Below are 23,323 nucleotides of genomic sequence, written 5' to 3' on the forward strand. Positions count from 1 at the left end.
CAACAGACCAAAGGGAGGAGCTCAAAACCTGAATTAAAGGGCTGGGAAATCTACCACATGGGTAGGAACATGGGTTCCCATATGAATAATTAGGGGCCAAATATTGTAACATAAGCCTGATATCAACCTCCATGAATGATGATTGTAATTCATAGATTTCCCACACTCCAGGGGGTATCCTGATGCAAAATTCATCTGTTTACCCCATATTCTATCCATCTAGCGTGGTACGAAGACTTCTATAAGGGAGGAGTCTGGATGTAACCAGTGACACGTGTATTGTTTAAATTCTCCCATGGCCTCCGTTCATGAAGCCTTCCATATCAAATGACCGAAGAAGCGAATGACACCACCTGGAGAGCCTCAAGTTGTATTCCACAGGGGTCGACTTTGAAGGCATGGAGGGGAGGCTTTCTCCATAATCCTTTTCATATAGTTTAACCAAACCATTATCCATTCATCTTTCTTATGAAAGGGGAGGGACTCGGTACATCATTTAATATATTCATAGAATAACCTGACATCACAATGACCCTCTTCCAGTTGGCAGGCGAAATTGGCTTGAGTATCAACTTCTTTGTTTTGGCCATGTCGGATGTGATGATAAGATTTATGCAAAAATTATTCAAGGAGAAAATTGATTCTTCGAAGGATGAGTGAGAGAAGATTATTCCTAGGGAGAGAGCCCAATTTAAGGTGTTTAATGTTTAATTATGATGCGATAATTCCCTAAGATGACAATGGAATAGATGTCATGGTCTTTGGCTAGCGGGAAGCAAAGGTAAAGCCAATACATCTCAGCAAGATTATTCGTTCTTTGACTCAATCCCCAAGCAAACTTTACTTCTAGATTTCAATCGGGATTTAAAATAATCCCTCTCCCTCCAGCCACCCCTACAAATAAATAAGTTTTTAAGAAATATACAATTTTCCCTTTTTTATGTGGCATACCTCACTGCACAAATACAAGAATGTTAATGTTTCTTCTATATTTTTTTCATTCCTAAATGTTTTCGAAAGAAAAATTTTGCACTACTAGAAATAGACCTCTACATGCTAAAACAAATCCATTTTCATTATGTTGTTAAGAACTTCAAATGCTACATGAACACTTAGACATATTAGTTTTGGAGTTCATTGAATTTATTAATTTATAAAAAATATAAAACAACCCTCTTTTCTTATTTTTATGGAAAAATATTCATGCACTATTAGTCTTGGTATTCTAAATGTATACATGATTATAGATATTAATTAATTCCATCACTTAGGCAGTAAAAAGTTGCAGTAACACACATATATATATCTTGAAAAAAGGTCAATATTAGAAAATACCAAAACTGATATAGCTCTAAATACTTCCAATAAATAAAAGCTATATATTTAGAACAATTATTCAATTCCTACATTTCTTCCTCTTACGTATTTCAAAATATCCATGGAGGTCAATGGGTGTATGTTTTTCATATTTCATTACATCTAACGTGTTGAAAGATTCCATCTTTAGCATGCACCCACCTGTGTTTGGGCTATCTAATGAAAATAGGGATTTTTAAACTAGATAGTTATATTGGTGGGTGGGAGGGTGTTATACGAAATGATTTTGGGAGGTCCTATCGAATTAGTATCTAGTGATATAAGGAGTATTATTTAATATTTGACAAACAAACATTCTAGGACATATGTTAATTTAGTGAATTCCCTATGAGTTCCCATGGCATCCAAGTTGAAAGTGCGAAAGGAGGGGGGTTCTCCCGAATTACATACAAGTCAATTGTTCCATGCTAAAAAATAGGTTCTTTAGTTATGGTTGAGAATCAATAAAATACCCTAAAAAAATTAAAGGAACAAATGTCTGTTTATTGAAAGTAGAAAAAAATGATATTGAACATTTTTATGAACAAATTTGGAAAGATATAGAATTCAAGGACAACATTATGCCTATTTGATGTTTCTCACCTCCAAAACAATCCTTTACTTGAAAGGGGTAAAGGGACAATAGACCCAAAATGTTATGGTAAAGGATTCATCATAACCATTTTGTGTTATTGTAAATTCTCTGGATACTTTTACACACATTTTAGAGGCCAACCAAACAAAACAGTTTCAATGGATGTATTGCTAGGGTGGATACAATTATACATCTTCACTTTAAGCTGATTTGACGCTTATGAGGTATTGGAAATTCCTTAGGAAGTTTATATAAATTTTAGAAACCACCCAACAAAAAATATACATCTCATGTTAGAATATGTGTGCTAATGAATATATCCTCCCCCATATTGAAATAAGTTATTGATTGTCATAGTATCATAGAAATAATAATGTGTTGAATGGCATTTAGAATATGCTCAATCATTATCGACGAGATCTGTTCCCACTACGACGATGACTGGTATCTACGAAATCAAGACATTTTGAGAGGAGGTTTGTCACTAGTCCACCTTAATTCCCCAAGAAGCAATGGTGAATCATTGATTACCTTGGTCTTCATGAATGTGAAGAAAAAATGTGTTATTTAATTCCTTTTTTTCTTGTCAAGGTTTGATTTAAGTATAAGAACTTGTTCTGCACATGAAATTTATAATTTGTTGAAGCACTATTGTTTAGTTGTAGAGAAAAAACATAACTGCAAATATTAAACCAACATTGGCTAGTATCTCAAACACTTCAATAATTGCACTGTTACAATATGCAAAACCATCACATATAAAAAGTGGATAGAAAAAAACTACAAGGGACGATATAGGACAAACACAAGTTTGAATACATTGGAACTTAATCTCATACAAGACAAGCACAAGTTTGAATACATTGGAACTTAATCTCATACAAGACAAGCACACGTTTGAATACATTGGAACTAAATCTCATACAAGACAAGCACAATTTTGGGTACATTAGAACTGAATCTCTTACTTTTCTCAAGATTCCATCTAATCTAAAGCAATACGAAGTGAAATTCATCCAATTTATAAATAGAAGCATTTTGAAACCTTCTTTTACTAAAATGAAATTATGTAACACATTCATACATGAAAATGTTGCTAAGTAGACATTAAAGGGATCATCAATGATCAAACATGTGATCGAGAGAAATGTTTTGCTTAATATATTGGAGAATCCACCCAAAATTATGGCTCTTCAAAAGGAAGTTTCCTAAGACAAACCCATTAATATTTGTCCTTGGAGATTTTCGAATCACAAATGAAAAATGGAAAAAGTTTAAGACAAATAATGGTGAAAATTTGTCGTCTTCAAATTGATGAATAGGCTGGGACCCTAGAAAAAACCAATGAAGCCTCAAAAGGTTATTGAGGTTTCTGGATCTCAAATGTCCATAGAAAAAACCAATGAAGCCTCAAAAGGTTATTGAGGCTTCTGGATCTCAAATGTCCAAAGTGGGTCCTTTGCTTAAAATGGGGCCTACAACTCAACAACTCCAATGTTTTCTTATTGAGAAAGAACAAAAAGAGGGCAAATGGTATGAGAATCCAATTTAAATATGAAATTAACTATTTCTTAAGAATTTGAATTCAATCATTACCTCGATTATGTTATGTTCTGAATAACTCCATCTCATTGCAAATTTTGGAAAACGTGGAGCCACGTCACCAAACAAAGATATTCATCTTCATGTTGTTTGAAAGAAAGATATTCTAATATGATGACCCTAAGGCCATATTACTAACTCATAGGCATAGGCATGTGCATGATAAGAGTGATCATTGAATCTATTTCTCAAGACTAAAAGTAAGTAGAGGCCAATACAACTAGAAGATAAAGGGAGGATGAGAATTAGAACGAGAAAGAAAAATGTTGATTCTCCAAGTTTAGTTTTGTAATAGTGGAGATGACATGAAAATTGTAGTAGTATTTGAGTTAAGATTTATAAAAAGAGAATGAATACATATAGGTTTTTGAATTAATATATAAAATGAGAAATAAGTTTAACAATGGAGATAGTGGCAGTGATATACAATGAAAGTTGAGAAAAGAAATAAGATTAATATAGAGATGGTGCCAAATTATATAAAGAAAATGAAAATTGGTAATAAAAATAACAAGAGTGTTTATATAAACAACGAAGATGCGGGAAGAGCATACAACTCTTAGAGATTCATATACAAGACGGAGATGTTGTGAAGCTATGCAATGAGATTTGCAAATAAAAATGAGGAGTCATTAAGGGAAACAACCTAATTATAAGGTGAGGCCTATGCTTTTATCTTTGCTTCTCGATTATGAAATATGAGCACGAATAAAGGGGCACTTGGAGAAAATATTTGTTTTGACTTATCCTCTGGAGCATTATTGTACTCATCTTGCCATGGCTAGGGTTTTCATACTTCACGTGGATGCCCGTGTCTTGCATCTTTGCACAAAACCACAAACAAAAATGTTTTGATACCAATATGATTAGTAAATTGATGTGGATGTTCCAATGGATTTTATAATATTTTACAAAATTTTATTATGCAGTTTTTTAATAAAGATTGTAGACTTAATATTGGTTGCTTTAACACATGAATCACTGAGTTATGCCAAAAATTGAAATGAAAGAGACAAACAATGATATTGTAAATAATTTTAATTTCTTTATTTCGTAAAGAATTATAGATAGAGATAATATTTAATAGATAAGATTTTTAAGAAGAAAATCTGCTTTTAAGGCATGAAAAATTTAGGAAATAAATCATGAGAGGTTATAGGAGAATATCAATTAACAAGTTGTTAGGATAAGAAAAATATTAAAAATCTTAGAAACTATTGGGGTACTTTTAGGATTTAGAAAAGCTATGGATATGAATGATTTTGTCAATAAGGCAAAAACAAGTCTACCTTGAAAAACATGAGTGATTTATGGATTTAGGAAAATTTATTTTGTTTGTATATGTTATTATAAATATTGTAAGCCTAAGGAGAAAACTATTGGCCAAAATGAATGTGACCAAGAGAGGAATGAATACCCTTGTAATTGTATGGACATTATTTTATTAATGAAAGAAATTTTCATTATGTTCACAAATTGTCTCCGTGTATGTGTGAATGAAGAATTCCAATTTTATGTGTAATCTGGAATTAAGTAGAGCTTCAGATCTTGTATATGGGTTTGAAATTAAATGATATGAGATTTAAATATCACAAGTGAGGGTGCATATATTTTTTGTGTGTTTGTTTTATTGTAGGTCAAAAAACAAGATTAAAAAGTGGTTAAAGGTATATTGATACCTTGATGTCAGTATTGCATTGACATCCCAAAAGTAGAGAGTCAAAATTTGCAGGAAGAGGTGATTTTTCCTGCATCACACAACATCCACACAATGAATACAAGACATACAATGGGAAAAACCTAGCTAGAAGGTGAGGCTTGTGCTCTAGGCTTTTCTTTTGAATTATGGAATGCAAGTACAAAGAGAGGGGCACTAATTATGGAGATGCCATGGACATTGTGGCCAATATGGCCAATACAAGATCTCCTTCTCCCCGTGATCTCCCTCAATATCCCACTCTTAGTGCTCTACTCTCCTATGGAACAATACTCAATACAATAAGATTGGAACCCCTACTTTTTGTAGTGGCCCAATATTTAACATAACTTTATAATCTTTTGGTGTTAGGGTTAGTGTTTTTGTCTTCCTCAACCTCTAATTAATGTTAGGGTTTCAAATCCTCTAGAAAGAATATTCTTGAAAGTCCCCAAGTGATTAGCTCTGCATGCATAAGTAATGGAAGTCAATGTGGCATCCACTTAGTACCACGATGGTCAAGAAGATAGGAACTTGCAAGCAGAATAACCTCCATGTATATATTCCAATTGGGGTGTTTTCGAGCCATTGGAAAGTTCCTGATGTAAAAAAAACATGAAAACTCTGGGTTCCTAGAAACAAACCTCAAAAAACTCTAGAAGTATTTGGACCTCAAATGTCCAAAATGGGCCATATGCCTAAAATAAGGCCTACAAGTTAACTACTCCACAATTTTCTTATCCAAAACGAACCAAAATAAATGACCTTATATGCCCATCCATTTTAAATTCAAATATAACTATTTTGAATCACATCATTAGATTAACTACAACTTATCAAACCAAAATAAATGACCTTATATGCCCATCCATTTTAAATTCAAATATAACTATTTTGAATCACATCATTAGATTAACTACAACTTATCAATCCAACGCAATCCGTTGTAGACGGTGGAAAACTTGAAGCCAAGTCACCACACAAAGATATCCATTGCAATCCGTTGTAAAGGGTGGAAACTTGAAGCCAAGTCACCACACAAAGATATTCTGATATGATGACTCTAAGGCCATCTTACTATTTCAGGTATGTGCATGATAAGAGTGATCATTATATCTATTTGTGAGTACTAAGAGTAAGTAGAGGATGATAAAACTAGAAGAGAAAGGGATGATGAGAATAAGAACAAGAAAGAACGATTGTGATTCTCCAAGTTTTGTTTTGTAACAGTGGAGATGAAATGAAAATTGCAGTAGTTGAGTTTTGTAAAAGGAGAATGATTATATAGGTTTTTGAGATTCTCCAAGTTTTGTTTTGTAACAGTGGAGATGAAATGAAAATTGCAGTAGTTGAGTTTTGTAAAAGGAGAATGATTATATAGGTTTTTGAGTTAATATATGAAATGAGAAATAAGATTCAGGTGGGACATGGCGGCAGTGACCTGCAGTGAAAATTGAGAAAAGAAATAAGATTCATATGTACAGATATGGAGATGGTGCTAAACTATGCAAAGAAAATTGGTAAAATAAATAATAAGAGTGTTTATATACAGAAGTGAGATGCGGGAAGAGCATGGAACTCTTAGAGATTCATGTACAGGACGGAGATGTTGTGAAGCTATGTAATAAGAGAAAAAAGGGAAGAGCATAGAACTCTTTGAGATTCATGTACAGGACGGAGATGTTGTGAAAATCTGAACGGAGATGTTGTGAAGCTATGCAATAAGAGAAAAAAGGGAAGAGCATAGAACTCTTTGAGATTCATGTACAGGACGGAGATGTTGTGAAAATCTGAATCTGTTAAAAGAGGAGTCTGAATCTGTTCAAAGACAGAATGGAGATGCGGGGTATCGATCCCCGTACCTCTCGCATGCTAAGCGAGCGCTCTACCATCTGAGCTACATCCCCACGGATATCGATAAACCCAAGGTATACACAGAACTAACAAATTGCAGAAATTGTGGACTTGCGAAACCCTGTCGCGTAGTTTAAAACAAAACAAAGCGCCATCTGAGCTACATCCCCACGGATATCGATAAACCCAAGATATATATACAACTAACAAAATTGCAGAAATTGTGGACTTGCGAAACCCTGTCGCGTAGTTTAAAACAAAACAAAGCGCCGTTGCCGGGGATCGAACCCGGGTCACCCGCGTGACAGGCGGGAATACTTACCACTATACTACAACGACCGAGGCATGAAAACAGCCGGGGAAGAATTGTAATTATATATATATATATGTACACTTGCCCTTGCCCACTACCACCACCCTCAGGCCAGGCTCCCTCGCTTAGATCAAATGTCTCAGTTAATCTTCAGGTATTTATTCCAAATACCACTGGTTCGAATCGCCTTCTTGACAGACCAATTTTTTTATAACATATCACCCCAACACTTTTGTTTTGTTGAGTAACCGAAATAATAATATTTGTAATTTCAATTTGCTTTGTTTACTCACTTCATATTTTGTTGGTGTTGTTTTCCATCAAATTTTGGTAAATAAATAATAAACTAAATTTAAGCTATAATCAAAATCTCGTATACGTGTAATAATAAGTTATAGGAGTCGTCTAATGAGGCAGAAGAATTGCCTGGACGGTCAAAAGTGGCTAGAATCCGGGCAAAAAAAATTTCAAAAAATCTTGTAGAGGCAGTGTTTGAATCGTGTTTTGTTGATGGTGGAAATGGAGTCAGCACCATAAAAAACGTCTAGGACGCCTAAAATTTTGAAGTTTAACAACTATAACTTGGATTTACAAAAATTCTTGGCGGAATTTCTAGGATACCTAAAATTTTGAAGTTTAACAACTATAACTTGGATTTACAAAAATTCTTGCCAGATTTTTTCTAAATATAACCGGAATTTTCGTAACTTTCCAGTCAACTCCTCAGAGAAAATATATATGTAAATAAATAAATAACTTAGTGTGATAGTGTTTAAGATGATAACAATATTGCCATACAATTTACTTGATGATTAAAATTTAATTAAGTTTTAAAATTGATTTATTTATAAATAATTCTTAAATATTTATAAGAAGAGTTTCGACGTAAATCACATGTAGAAAACCTTTGTCGACCCATTTCGAACCAACTAGTGTGGTTCATCGTCAGGACAAGTTGAGGAGTCAGATCATGGCTGACAATTAAATATGGAGAGTAGATCTTCCAAACGGCTCAATAGAGATGACGGCTGGAAGATCATTTGTTGCTGGATCCCTGCCCTTTCTTCTTAGTCTTGCCGAGGTTTCCCCTTAATTTCCTGTTTCCTTTTCCTTAGAGCTGTCTTTTCCATCCTCCTAGGATTTCTCCTTTGGTTAAGTTTTTTACTTATGGTCCTGTTCTTGTCCTTCTTGTATTAAAAATAAAAAATTGTCGCTCGTCCTAATAAAATTTTATTAGTATTATTAATCCTATTTGTTATTAAACTTCTACCTTTACCATATAAATAAAATAAAAATAAAAATAGAAATTAGTTTTAACCAATACCCATAAATAATTTATTAATTCCATTAAATCATTATTATTAAAAACCCTTTACTTATCCCTATGGATTTAAACAATTAAATAAATTAACAAGTAATTAAATAAATTAATTCAAAAAAATAAAAATAAAAATAATAAGATAATAATATATATATATATATATATAAGAGAAATAAAAAAAAAATAATAACATAAATAAATAAAAAAATAAAATTATATATATTTCTAATATATAAAAAACCACTTTACTTATTCCTAATGATTCAATTGATTAAATAAATAAATTAGAATTATGTAATTTAATATACAAATAGAATTAAAATAGTATAACATTCTACTTTACAAAAGATTCTTCGACGAAGATCACATGAAACATCATTTGTCGACGCGTTTCGAACCAACCAGTGTGGTTCATCGTCAGGACAAGTTGAAGAAACAGATCCAGCTTCGCAAGTTAAATAGACAGAGCAAAGCCTCCACCGGGTAAAGAGACCAACAGCTACTTTTGACTAGGTACCTGGGTCAAAACCCTTTTTAATAATTAAAGGGAAAAAATTACCCCAGGGGAACCAAAAAATATAATTTATGATAATAGTTAGTTAAAAATATTAATAAATAATTAAAATATTAAATCATAATACTAGTTAGTTAAAATAACTAATTTAAAAACTTTTATATTTAAGGAAAAGAATTTTCCTAGGGGACCAATCACTTAAACTAAATTAAATAAATTAATTTAAAGATAATAGTTTGTTAAAAATATTAATAATCCAAAAATAAATAATTAAAAATTATATTTAAGGAAAATACCCTAGGGGGACCAAAAATAAATTAATAGAAATAATTTAATAATAATAGATAGCTAAAAATATTAATAATAGAAATGCTAGTTAAATTAGTAACTAAAATCCCCGGATGCGGGTGACAAGACGCGTGTTAATGAAGAGCCACATGCTAGCCATGCGCTGCCTCAAGATTAAGGCAAGCAAGTTGATACGACGCTCGCCGCCAAGGAATAAAAGCATGGGAGAACAACAAAAGCATTTCAATGCTCTGTCCGGTTCACTGGTGCGATTGAAACAAGCAGTTATGGCGAACAGGATTCGAGGTGGTGATGGGGAGGTTAAAAAAGGTGGTGGGTCGACTCTCCATGCGCCGGTTCACGCTCAGTTTATGGTTCTCGGTGTTCAGGCTCTTGCCTGGTTTATGGTTCTTCAAGCAACAGCTCTTGCTGTCAAAGCCATTTCCCTGACTGTTGGGTGCCGTCTCAAGTCTGAAAGGTTATCCTATTCCGCATTGCTCCATACCCCTGGTGTTCCTGCAAATATGGTGAGGCCTCGACAACGATTGCTCAGCCGTCGAGGTTCTGCCCGGGGTGGGTCTTCGCGTCCTCCAGTTGATGCGTCCCAATCCCACGGTTGCCTTTGCCGGACGAATAACCGCCCATCTGTTCGGAATCATGACCTCCATCGCTGCTCAGGTCTTGTTTTGGTTTTACTATTTATGTCATGTTGGCTTAGAGTCTGTTCATGCTATGTCTGTACTGCTCGAAAGGGATAATGCTGAAGGTCTTTTGATGCCCCTGCGAGGGATGAACACTTTTGGTCCAGCGCCCCTGCGAGGGATGTCTAGTTTTGGTCTGGCTGCTCTTTTATGGTATAGTGCCCCTGCAAGGGTTGTTTCGCTCAGACGTGGTGCCCCTGCGAGGGCTGCTCTTTTTTGGTCACTCCTATTCCAAAGTGCCACAGTTGGCCTCTGGTAAAATGACTCTGTGAATGTAACTGTTTTTCTTGATCCTGTAAATAATAGAATAGTTTTAACGAGAAAATAAAAAATAAAAAATTAGTAACTAAAATAATTCATAAAAATCATTTAATGATAATAAAAATATTAATAAATAATTGAAATGTTAGTTAAAAATAATATATAAATAATAAGTTAAACATAAATTAAATTTTATAAAAATAATAAATAGTGAAAATGGTAATAAAGGTAATATTTTAGCGTTAAGTTAAATTAGAGAAATTAAAATGGTAAGTTAGAAAAAAAAAAGAAGAAGGACTATTCTCATGAAAAAGAAAAAAAAAGAAAAAAAAAAAGAAAAAAAAGAGAATAAAAGAAAAAAAAAAAGAAAAAAAAAAGAAAAATCAAAAAATAAAATTAAAAATGAAATAAAATAATTAATTAATTAATTAATTAAAAAGGAAAATAAAAATAAAAAATAAAAGTAAAAATAAAATAAAAATGAAATAAAATAATTAATTAATTAAAAAAATAAAAAAAATAAAAATGAAATAAAATAATTAAAAAAAAAAGGAGGACGACTAGGTCGAGAGAGCTGGGACCCAACACCGACTGATCTTCCAGCCATCATCTCTATTGAGATTATTCGGCCTCTTTTCAATCTCAAGCGCCTCCCTAAATTTCCGATGATGGAAGTGCGAAACCTTAGCAATAACACTAGCTTCCTCAATACAAACATGATGATTGGTTTTCTCAGCATGCTCAGCTAAAGCGGAAGACTTAGTTCGCCTATGCCTAAGGTCTGCTGCATGCTCACTAATCCTTTGATTAATGGAGCGACCAGTTTCCCCAATGTAGGGGGTCCCACAGGAACAGGGGATCAAGTACACCCCTTTCATATCTTTAGGGTCGATAGGATCCTTCGCGGATCGGAGGGACATGCGAATGGTGTTCAGGGGCCTGAAGGTCACAGGGACACTATGCGTCCTGAGAATCCTACCAATCTTATCAGTGGTCCCCTGAACATACGGCAGATGGACACCTGGAACTCGCTCCTTTGGTGCTTGTTGGGACAACGAATTCTTGGAAGCTTTAAGGAAAGCCCTCTGACCCATGAATCTACTATAGCCATTCTCAACAAAGACATCAAGGAGATGGGATTTTTCTTTCTCAAAACTCTTCTTATCCGAGATCCTTAGAGCCTGAGTAGCAAGGGTATTGAGAACACCCATCTTTTGAGCCGGGAAATGATGAGAACTGGCATGAAGATACTGTTCAGTATGCATTTTCTTCCGAAAAACTTGGTGGCCGAGGGAACCATCACTGTTCCTAGAAATAAGAATATCGAGGAACGGAAGGCAACCATCGACCTCCTGCTCCATAGTGAACTTAATGGCAGAGGATTGATTATTGAGATGATTGAAGAAGAGATCTAATTCTTTTTGGCCGTGAGACCAGATAACATTGGTGTCATCCACAAATCTTCTCCAAAGCTTTGGCAAGAGCTGGGAAGAGTTTAGAGACTTGGATTCAAAATCTTCCATGAAAAGATTAGCAACGACAGGGGAAAGGGGTGAGCCCATGGCAACCCCGCAGGTTTGCTCGAAGAACTCTCCCTCAAAACAGAAAAACGTAGAAGTGAGACAGATCTCAACTAACTTAGCAGTGTCAGGATCTGTTAGGCGGTTGATTACCTCCATGGCCTCACTAATAGGGATGCAAGTGAAGAGGGAAACAACATCAAAACTAACAAGAATGTCCCCAGGGTCAAGCTTGATGTCCTTGAGCTCCCTAATGAAGGAAGCAGAGTCCTTTACGAAGGACTCCGTATGACCAACCAAGGGCTTAAGCTTTAACGCCAGGAACTTAGCAAGAAGGTAGGTAGGACCACCAATGGTGTTGACAATGGGCCTCAAGGGAGCCCCATCCTTGTGAATCTTGGGGAGACCATAGATCCTAGGCGTGATAGGGTTGCTTTCAATGAGTTTATGGTGCAGGGAACTCATTGAGCTAATGGATTTAATGGCAAGCGCCACATTCTTAGCAACCTTCTTTAACGGATTCTTAGGAAGCTTTTTGTAGCTACCACTATTATGAAGATGATCCAACATCTTACTGCGGTAATCAGCCCTGTTAAGAATGACGGCAGCACCACCCTTGTCAGCCTTTAAAACAATGATATCCTTGTTCTGGTTTAAAGGATAGCCTTTAAACCAGAACAAGGATATCATTGTTTTAAAGGCTGACAAGGGTGGTGCTGTCGTCATTCTTAACAGGGTTGATTACCTAAGATGTTGGATCATCTTCATAATAGTGGTAGCTACAAAAAGCTTCCCAAGAATCCGTTAAAGAAGGTTGCTAAGAATGTGGCGCTTGCCATTAAATCCATTAGCTCAATGAGTTCCCTGCACCATAAACTCATTGAAAGCAACCCTATCATGCCTAGGATCTATGGTCTCCCCAAGATTCACAAGGATGGGGCTCCCTTGAGGCCCATTGTCAACACCATTGGTGGTCCTACCTACCTTCTTGCTAAGTTCTTGGCGTTAAAGCTTAAGCCCTTGGTTGGTCATACGGAGTCCTTCGTAAAAGACTCTGCTTCCTTCATTAGGGAGCTCAAGGACATCAAGCTTGACCCTGGGGACATTCTTGTTAGTTTTGATGTTGTTTCCCTCTTCACTTGCATCCCTATTAGTGAGGCCATGGAGGTAATCAACCGCCTAAGAGATCCTGACACTGCTAAGTTAGTTGATATCTGTCTCACTTCTACGTTTTTCTGTTTTGAGGGAGAGTTCTTTGAGCAAACCTGCGGGGTTGCCATGGGCTCACCCCTTTCCCCTTTCGTTGCTAATCTTTTCATGGAAGATTTTGAATCCAAGGCTCTAAACTCTTCCCGGCTCTTGCCAAAGCTTTGGAGAAGATTTGTGGATGACACCAATGTTATCTGGTCTCACGACCAAAAAGAATTAGATCTCTTCTTCAATCATCTCAATAATCAATCCTCTGCCATTAAGTTCACTATGGAGCAGGAGGTCGATGGTTGCCTTCCGTTCCTCGATATTCTTATTTCTAGGAACAGTGATGGTTCCCTCGGCCACCAAGTTTTTCGGAAGAAAACGCATACTGAACAGTATCTTCATGCCAGTTCCCATCATTTCCCGGCTCAAAAGATGGGTGTTCTCAATACCCTTGCTACTCGGGCTCTAAGGATCTCGGATAAGAAGAGTTTTGAGAAAGAAAAATCCCATCTCCTTGATGTCTTTGTTGAGAATGGCTATAATAGATTCATGGGTCAGAGGGCTTTCCTTAAAGCCTCCAAAAATTCGTTGTCCCAACAAGCACCAAAGGAGCGAGTTCCAGGTGTCCATCTGCCGTATGTTCAGGGGACCACTGATAAGATTGGTAGGATTCTCAGGACGCATAGTGTCCCTGTGACCTTCAGGCCCCTGAACACCATTCGCATGTCCCTCCGATCCGCGAAGGATCCTATCGACCCTAAAGATATGAAAGGGGTGTACTTGATCCCCTTTTCCTGTGGGACCCCCTACATTGGGGAAACTGGTCGCTCCATTAATCAGAGGATTAGTGAGCATGCAGCTGACCTTAGGCATAGGCGAACTAAGTCTTCCGCTTTAGCTGAGCATGCTGAGAAAACCAATCATCATGTTTGTATTGAGGAAGCTAGTGTTATTGCTAAGGTTTCGCACTTCCATCATCGGAAATTTAGGGAGGCGCTTGAGATTGAAAAGAGGCCGAATAATCTCAATAGAGATGATGGCTGGAAGATCAGTCGGTGTTGGGTCCTAGCTCTCTCGACCTAGTCGTCCTCCTTTTTTTTTTTTTAATTAATTATTTTATTTCAATTTTTTTTTCCAAAGGAAAAAACGAAACTTTTTATTAAGATTATAAAAAGTTTACATTGCAAATGCTGATGCATCACTTATCAATCTGAGAGATTGCCATGACTGTTTTACAAAAAATTGCTGTCTTATGCATACACTTGTTCCCTGTGTAGTGCTGAAACTGATCTGTTAACCTCTGAACCGAGGTACCTTTTAACCGTCGTTCTTTTACTAAAACCGGAGGACTGTTCAAAAAATATATTCCAGCAAGCCGGGCCTCCTCAACGTAGAGGAAAATAGCCCGTCACCCGAATAAAAGAGTTTTAATAGCCGAATTGCCGTTGCTGATATGGTTTTATGATTGTATATAATTACAAAAATTTGAAAAGTGTAAAGTAACAAAAAATTTCTGCCAGAGTATTAGATAGACTGATTATAGGGCGGCTGTTCTGATCTTCTGATATGGCCTTGGTCCTCTTCTACAATCTTCCAGCTGCCCAAATCCTGTTGTAGACCGTCTTTAGAAAGCTTATCCGCTGTGTCATTCCTTTCCCTGAAAATGTGGCGAAGAGAGAAACTGTTAAAATAAGATTTAAGTCTCAGAACTTCTCCCAGGATTTGTTTTAATAATTGGTTGCTGCAAGTACTTTGACCATTTACCCATCTGATCACGATTTGGGAGTCCCCAAAAATTTGAATTGTGAGGGTGCGCCTTTGAATGAGCCAACATATAAGGAATTTCAGTGCAAGCAGTTCAACAAAGTTATTAGAGCCTGTTCCTAGTCCCACAGAAGCTTTTAGGACATGAGATGGGGTTTCGTTGATGACTAGGCCTGCTCCTGCTTTATTGTTTTGAGATGCACCATCGAAGAAAGCCCAGGGGATTCCTTCTGTGATCTGCATTTCTGGAACGATTCTTTGGGAGTGGGCTTCCTTAGGTTCGGGAATACTGGAAAAGATGGCAGTGCTCTGAATTGCTGTGATAGCTATGGGTGTTCCCTTATCCTGGAAAATACTCCTGTTCCTGGCTATCCAAATACCCCAGCTAATGATGAGAGGGAGGTTACGCAGATTCCCATTTGGATGAGAGTGCCACCACTTCTGCCAAGCTTCTTGCACATTGTTACCTTCCCATTCAAGCTTTTTGTTCAAGAGATTCCCTACCTCGCCCCATATTTTAATAGCTTCTGGGCACTTTAGAAAAAGGTGGTTTATAGATTCTGCTTCTGATTTGCACAAGGTGCATCTCCCAGGCCCGTGCATGAATCTGGTCTGCAGGATGTCCCAAGTTGGGATTTTACTTTTTAAAATGCACCAGAAAAGGATTTTTGACTTTGGGGGGCTCTTAAGTTTCCATAGCTGTTTTGACCACCACTCCGGATTTCCCCATCCTTTCCTTGACATAAGGAAAAAATATCCACTCTTTGGAGCATATTCCCCGGAGTCAGCGTGTGCCCAAATTAACTCATCCTGTCTATCACTCAGCCGAACATTTGATCTGAAGAGTTCCTGAGTAAAAACACTCCATTCATTCCACCATCTTTGCTCCAGTTCCAATTCTTCTCCATTCTTCCAAGCTTGACCCCAGATGGATGAAGAGCCCGGATTTGCCACTTGACTTAGGTAAAGAAACCCTTTATCCTCTAACTGCTGAACCAGTCCAGGGGAAAGGGCATAGTTTTCAGTACAACCGACCCAGGGATCCTTTCCTATCTTTACCTTTTCGCCGTTCCCAACCTTCCATGCTAGACCTTGTTCGATCACTTTAAAAGACTCCAGAGTTGCTTTCCAGATTGCCGACACGTTCTTTTGGCTCTTGACTGGGTTCCTGATCCAAACTTCCAGAGGAGTTGGATCTATATATTTTCTTTTAACCGTTCTAGTCCAGAGATTTTCCATCTTAATGAGGCGCCACCCTGATTTAGCTGCCAATGAAAGTCTGAAGTCAGGCAGGCTTTTTATCCCCCAACCGCCCCAGTCTTTTGGTCTCGCCACTTTCTCCCAGGCAACCCAAGGGAGAACCGAAGTTTCTTTTGATCCTGCCCACAAAAATCTGCTACAGATTCTCCTAATTTTCTCCAGCACACCTTTAGGGACCCATGTTAAAGCTGCCCAGTAAACTGGGATGGCTAGTAACACAGATTTTATCAGGGTCAATCTCCCTGCTCTGGAAAGCCATTTAAAGCTCCAGTGGCTGATTCTAGCTTCAATCTTTGCAATTAGCCAAGACCAGTCCTCCTTCCTGTAATCATTTGGCTTCAACCAGAATCCCAGATACTTAAACGGAGAGACCATGTTGCACATTTCATATGGAAAATAAAAGCTGAACTGCTCCTTTTCTTGTCTGTTTAGTCCTTCCACTATGATTTGTGATTTTCTGGGATTGATCTGCATTCCGGTAGCTTTCAAAAAGAGTACAAAGATATTTTTTAACTCCTTTAATTCATTTATGGAGCCGTTAGTAAAGACCAGAATATCATCTACAAAGAGAAGGTGAGATATGAACAGATTTACTGCTGCCTCTATACCTTTTATCTTGCCTTCCCTTCTGCTTTTATGAATCAGCTGACTTAGGCCTTCAGCCACTAAGAGGAATAACAAGGGGGACAAAGGGCATCCTTGCCTCAACCCTTTTTGTCCTTTGAAAAAAGGGGTGGCAGCTCCATTTATGAGGATTGCATAACTAACATCTGTGATACACCCCATGACCCATCTGATGAAGTCCACTTTGAAGCCGAGGTGCGTTAGGAGCAGGCGAATGTATGACCAGTTTATCCTGTCGTAGGCCTTTGATAAATCAATTTTGATTACAGCTCCCTTCTTATTTTTCATCTTCACACTGTGAAGGACCTCCTGAGCCACCCCTATTGCTTCATGAATTTGTCTCCCATTCAGGAACCCAAATTGTTCAGGTGAGATATGCCTTGATAGAATTGGTTTGATCCTGAGAGCTATCACTTTTGCAATTATTTTATAAATACTGTTGCATAAGGAAATAGGTCTAAAGTCCTCGAAAGATTCCGGGGCTTCCTTTTTTGGAATGAGAGCAATGAAGGTTGCATTGAAAGGACTATAAATTTCTCCCTTTGATCTTGATTCCTCCACTACTTCTGTGATTTCTTCTCCTATCTGCTCAAAGAAGTGCGAGAATAGCTCTACTGACCAACCATCCGGTCCGGGGCTTTTCTCTTTTGCCATGGATTTTATGACACCTTCCACTTCCTCCTTCGTAACAGGATCCATAAGGAGGTCCGCTTCTTCCTCCTCCACATATCTGTGAAAGCATTGCGCAGTTTGGATGACTTCCGCAATGGTAATCTCACCATTGTCTTTGTATAAGGATTGGAAATGGTTCACCCCAAGGGTTGAAAGAGCTTCAAAAGTCTTAGCCTCCCTTCCTTCTTCGGTCTTTAAGTGCCAGATGGTGTTTGCGCTCTTCCTTCCTTTTGCATAGTTATGGAAGAAACTGGTGTTGTCATCCCCTGCTTTGAGCCAGATTGCTCTGCTCTTAAGTCTCCATTCTTCCTCTTTTGCCAGCAGGATTTGGTTCTTGTGCTTTTCCAGGGCTACAATTTTCTCCTTTGATTCATGTGTCGCATATCCATCCGCCTCTATGCTTTCAAGCTTTTGGAGTTCCTCGTTTATCTTGGATAGGTCCTCATTCTGCTTTAGTTTTCTGTCCTTTGCCCATAAAATTGTTGCCTTTTTCAATCTTTTGAGATTTTCCATAAATAAGAATCCTTTATTCTCTTGAGATCCTCTGGCAGGATGTATCCATATTTCTTGGAACAGTTTGTTGTAGGATTCTTCTTGAAGCCAGGAAGCATTGAATTTGAATGGAGCTGGAGGTTTTGAGGGGGCTTTGGAGAGCTCAAGATATATCGGAAAATGGTCCGAAGGACCCCCTTCTTCTACCCATTGCCTGAATAAAGGAATTGCAGCAGATAAAGCCTCATTAATTAAGAATCGATCTAATCTCTTCGCCACCCTGGCTTCTCCTACTCTTCTGTTCCTCCAAGTTGGTTTCAGCTTGATGAGATTTGCTTCTATGAGGTTGTTTGAGGCTAATAGATTCATAAAGAAATCTGATTGCGGATCCTCTCTTGCAGCAGGGCCCCAGGCTTCCGCTCTTCCTAATGAGAAGTTTAGATCTCCTCCCATCACCATATAGTTATTCTTCACAAGCGAATTCTCCATCAAGCCATTCCAGAAGGGAATCCTTCCTTGACACGACCCATAAATATTAATGATAGTTAAGGGAAATTCGAATTCTGTGGACTGACATTCTATCCCCATCACCTGCTTCATTCCCCATCGGTTCCAGATCTTAATTTTACCTTCTCTGATTCCAACAGCCAAACCTCCAGAGTGGCCGTCAGAATCCATGGCTGTAAAAGTCCATCCTGGAAGAAGTGCGTTAAGCATTGATTCAATGTCCTCCCCTTTCCCCAGAGTCTCCTGAAGAAGGAGAACATCCGCCTTAGAGTTCATCACTAACTCCCTAAGAGCCAGTTTTTTGGGTTTACTGGCTAAACCCCTACAGTTCCATGAGGTAATTATCATTTTAAGGCAGAGGCGGGGCTTTGCACTGCTCTAAGTGCCCCTGTGATTGAAAGTTGCTTCCCATCTGCCACATCGAAGATAGCCTGGACTTGGGCTGCAGAGAGCTTAGATTTTCTACCCCTTTTTTTCCCTGGCTGGCTCAGGGATGAGGATGGATCGATGCCCCCCACAGCAGACATGGAACCATGCTTGTTTACTAGGGAGCGGAGATTATAGGGACATAGTGGTTGCTGGGCCTGAGAGGGGGGGTCAAGGCAGCACCCGTCACAATTCAAATCCAGGGAGGGGATAGCGGCTGATAAACTTTCAATACAATTTTCCAATTTGCCATCGTCCATCTTTACATTTTTAACATTTAAATCAGAATGAAGGGATTTAATGTTTGGATCAACAGCTGAACATTCATCCAAACATTTGTCTTTATTTTCAATGATAGGAAGAGTAGAAAGACTTGGATTCGAGATCATACCCTTTTGTTCCTCGACTGGGCTTGGGGATGAGCTCGATGGAGCCACTTCAGCGAGCTTCTTTGATTCCCCTGGTCCCGGTCCGACATCAATCATATCCTTCGGGGGTGCCTGGGGTTCTGCTTCCTGACCTTGGCTCCCCTGCTGCATGTCTACATCCATAGGTTCGTCTTCCTGAGCTACGGATATCTCCTTGTTTGGTTGGAACTGAGGGCGCCTGTAGATCTTTTCCGTCCTCTCCCTCGTTCTCTGAAACCTTCTCCACCGTCTTCCTAAGGGACATTCCTTAGCCAAGTGCCCATACTCATGGCATCTATGGCAACGGAACGGCAAGTATTCATAGTCCAGGATTTGTTCAAATACATAATCCTTGTATTGAAGGATGATCTTCTCTGCCAGTCCTCCGTTGGGTTTAAGACTTACCAGGATCCGAGCCATTGCCCTGTTGTGAGTTTCCTGGAAAGACATGTCTGCCTCCAAATAAGTACCCAGCCGGTTCCCAATCGCCTTAAACACTGATTCAACCCATAGGAACGATGGCAGCCCTGGCGCTCTAACCCATACCGGGAAAACATCAGCCTTTTCGTGGGCTGCATCAAACGTGGGGCTCCAGTTTTTGAACAGCACCGGGATGTTCCCGAGCGACCAATGCCTCTTCAGTACCCAATCTGCTGCCTCTTTGTTTTCAAACCGGACTGAGAACCATCCTTTAGCTAATGTCAGAACCCGAAAGTCTCTGATTAGATCCGATTGCCAATTCTGCTTCCCCCAAGCTTGGATGTATTCGGATGAGAATTTCTTCCCTCTAGCTCTGCCAACCAAGGTGCATTCAGCGACCTCCAACACTTCTTCAATCTGGACGTCCATTCCCAGCACCAGATTTCCTTCTACCCCTTGGGATTTAATCAGTCTCTATTTTTTCCTTTGCCCTTCTGCGGATTTTGTTCCTCTTGAAGTGTCTCTTAGGGCTTCGTTCGCCTGCTGCCCTCTATGAGGGTCTGGCCCGGAGATCTGGGGAGAAGAACCTGGCTCCGGACATGTCTCCTTCGCATAAATAGTAGGAGGATTTAGAGATTCGAACAGAGATTGATTAATTACCTGAGACCCCTGGTTTGTTTGCCTGTCTTCCCCCCTTGGCTCCTGGATGTCTTCGGAACTCTGATCCGGCCCCTCGGTCTCTTTAGGGCTGTTCCTGCTTGTTGCTATTGAAACCCTTGTGATGGTTGCTGGTCTTCCCACGTCTCCTACAGGCCTTTGCCCTAGCTTTGATCCAAGGTTTACAATGTCTTCCAATCCGCCGGAAAGAATCGGTCCTGCAAACCCTAGTCTCCCTTTATTCCCGAAATGTGGGATGATCGGGCTTGTCTGGGGGTTTCCCTTGCTCGATCTTTGAAGCTGGTGCTGAATCTTTCCCCCCTGGTGCACTGCTGCCGTCTCATGCAGTTCCTTGGCCGCGTTTGAGAGGGTATGGGGCGATCTGTCTGAGTCCGAACAGAACGGAGAAGGTGCTAGGGCTTCCACCGTTCCGAAATAACGTTCAACGTTCTCAGTTGTTGGGTCTTTTCCCCAGACAGAGAGAATATCTTCCATAGCTGGGTCTAGGTCAATACCCTCCTCCGGATTAACCATGGTTACTGTGCAGATCGCGGTTCGTTGTCGGCTTGTCGAGGGCTGAGGAGTCGCTGTCCGAAAAAATCTATTCCTATTCCCCCTGAGGAATTTACCTTCGCGATTTACAGTTACTGTGGCCTCCAGGTGTCCGTTCTTCGCAAGCAGTGGACCTCCACCTGCCGATCCCTACCTGCCTTTCACCGGAACGGAGACGGCCTGCTGCTGCCTACGCCCCGTCCATTGGTGATGGGCCCTATCCTCGGCCCTACGGGCCTAGATCTGGCTCAGCGCCTGCTGCCGACACCTTCCTGCTACGTTCACCATCTCTCTCCTGTCCCATACTGAGATATGCTTTGGCTTCCTCAAGTTAAAACTCTCGACTTATATTCTCTTGCCATGGAATGCTAGTACATTTTTCCTAATGATGAAAAGAAAAAATTCCTAAAGGCAATTTCCCTTTCATTTGATAAAATCTTACCAGATTTTTATTTTTATTTTTACTTTTATTTTTGATTTTTCTTTTTAATTAATCAATTATTTTATTTCATTTTTATTTATTTATTTATTTTTTGATTATTTTTTTTTCATGAGAATAGTCCTGTTTTTTTGTTTTTGTTTTTGTTTTTGTTTTTTTTTTTTTTGTTTTTGTTTTTTTTGTTTTTGTTTTTGTTTTTGTTTTTTTTTGTTTTTGTTTTTGTTTTTGTTTTTCTTGTTTTTGTTTTTGTTTTTTTTTTTTTTCTAACTTACCATTTTAATTTCTCTAATTTAACTTAACGCTAAAATATTACCTTTATTACCATTTTCACTATTTATTATTTTTATAAAATTTAATTTATGTTTAACTTATTATTTATATATTATTTTTAACTAACATTTCAATTATTTATTAATATTTTTATTATCATTAAATGATTTTTATGAATTATTTTAGTTACTAATTTAACTAGCATTTCTATTATTAATATTTTTAGCTATCTATTATTATTAAATTATTTCTATTAATTTATTTTTGGTCCCCCTAGGGTATTTTCCTTAAATATAATTTTTAATTATTTATTTTTGGATTATTAATATTTTTAACAAACTATTATCTTTAAATTAATTAATTTAATTTGTTTAAGTGATTGGTCCCCCTAGGAAAATTCTTTTCCTTAAATATAAAAGTTTTTAAATTATTTATTTTAACTAACTAGTATTATGATTTAATATTTTAATTATTTATTAATATTTTTAACTAACTATTATCATAAATTATATTTTTTGGTTCCCTTGGGGTAATTTTTTCCCTTTACTTATTAAAAAGGGTTTTGACCCAGGTACCTAGTCAAAAGTAGCTGTTGGTCTCTTTACCCGGTGGAGGCTCTGCTCTGTCTATTTAACTTGCGAAGCTGGATTTGTTTCTTCAACTTGTCCTGACGATGAACCACACTGGTTGTGTCACGCCCCTACACCTGCGGTGATCTTCCAACCGCTTGTAGCGAGGTGCGGCACCACCAAACGCTTTCTTTTTAACAATACTAACGTTTATGGGCTACGCCTATTCCAACATTTACTTAACTTGTGTTCTTATAACCGAATAAAGTGTTATCCTTTATACTTTAACAAAGAACATTCTCAATCATTAATCATGAACAATAAACCGAGAACAATACACAAGTATAAAGGGAGGGGCAACTCCCGGTAAAGTCTGCCCAACAATATATTATAACAGCTTCTTCAATTTTACAATACAAGTGTGCTTGACAAACTTCAAGCCAACACTTAGCCAAATAATACAACCGAGGGGCAATCCTGCCTTTACAACATCTTGTGCATCTCTTGCACAAAGGACGGTGCTCACCCGAGCCACCAAGAATCCTTGCCAAGTCTTACACCAAGAACTGCACCTTAGAATTCACCCCGACACGCTTGCCTTACTTCAAACCGCACTTAAGTCAAAACTGCATCTTCTGTAGCACTACGCATGAGGTATGCGTAGTCTACTTTACCCCTATGCGTTTTACCCCTATGCGTTTAAGATATGAGCGAAGATTGGTTGGATTAATGAGCTCTCATGCTCATGTATATATATGCTCCACACCTTGTTATATAATCTTTGGGCCGACATGTTAATAATACCATGAAGCCCTTACGTTATATTCTTTAAGGTGTTTTATTATATTTTATTGTTTTATTATTCACGCATATGAACCTTCGTATGTCCTTATAACATTTACGCTCAAGTGTACTAACACTTAGCCATTTTTGCACACGCTCCTTATCGTCGCATAAGTTTCGTCCTTCGTCACATTCTTTTGTCGCACTTCGTCGCCCAAGGAGCGCCCGCCCGTCGCACTTCCGCCCGCTCGTCGCACCATCGT

At 38.2% G+C, this 23,323-nt stretch overlaps 2 non-coding genes across 2 annotated transcripts; both read right to left on the bottom strand.

Annotated features, from left to right (window-relative positions):
- Positions 1-7,083: 7,083 nt before the first annotated feature.
- On the bottom strand, positions 7,084-7,156 carry TRNAA-AGC (transfer RNA alanine (anticodon AGC)). The gene has a single exon. It is a non-coding gene; the product is annotated as a tRNA-Ala (tRNA).
- Positions 7,157-7,370: 214 nt separating this feature from the next.
- TRNAD-GUC (transfer RNA aspartic acid (anticodon GUC)) lies at positions 7,371-7,442 on the bottom strand. The gene has a single exon. It is a non-coding gene; the product is annotated as a tRNA-Asp (tRNA).
- Between the last annotated feature and the right edge of the window lie 15,881 nt (positions 7,443-23,323).

This window comes from Pinus tabuliformis, chromosome 3_1 (assembly GCF_031772625.1).
Source record: "Pinus tabuliformis cultivar Carrire ecotype Pingquan chromosome 3_1, CPIR1, whole genome shotgun sequence".
In the NCBI taxonomy this organism is placed as follows: domain Eukaryota; kingdom Viridiplantae; phylum Streptophyta; class Pinopsida; order Pinales; family Pinaceae; genus Pinus; species Pinus tabuliformis.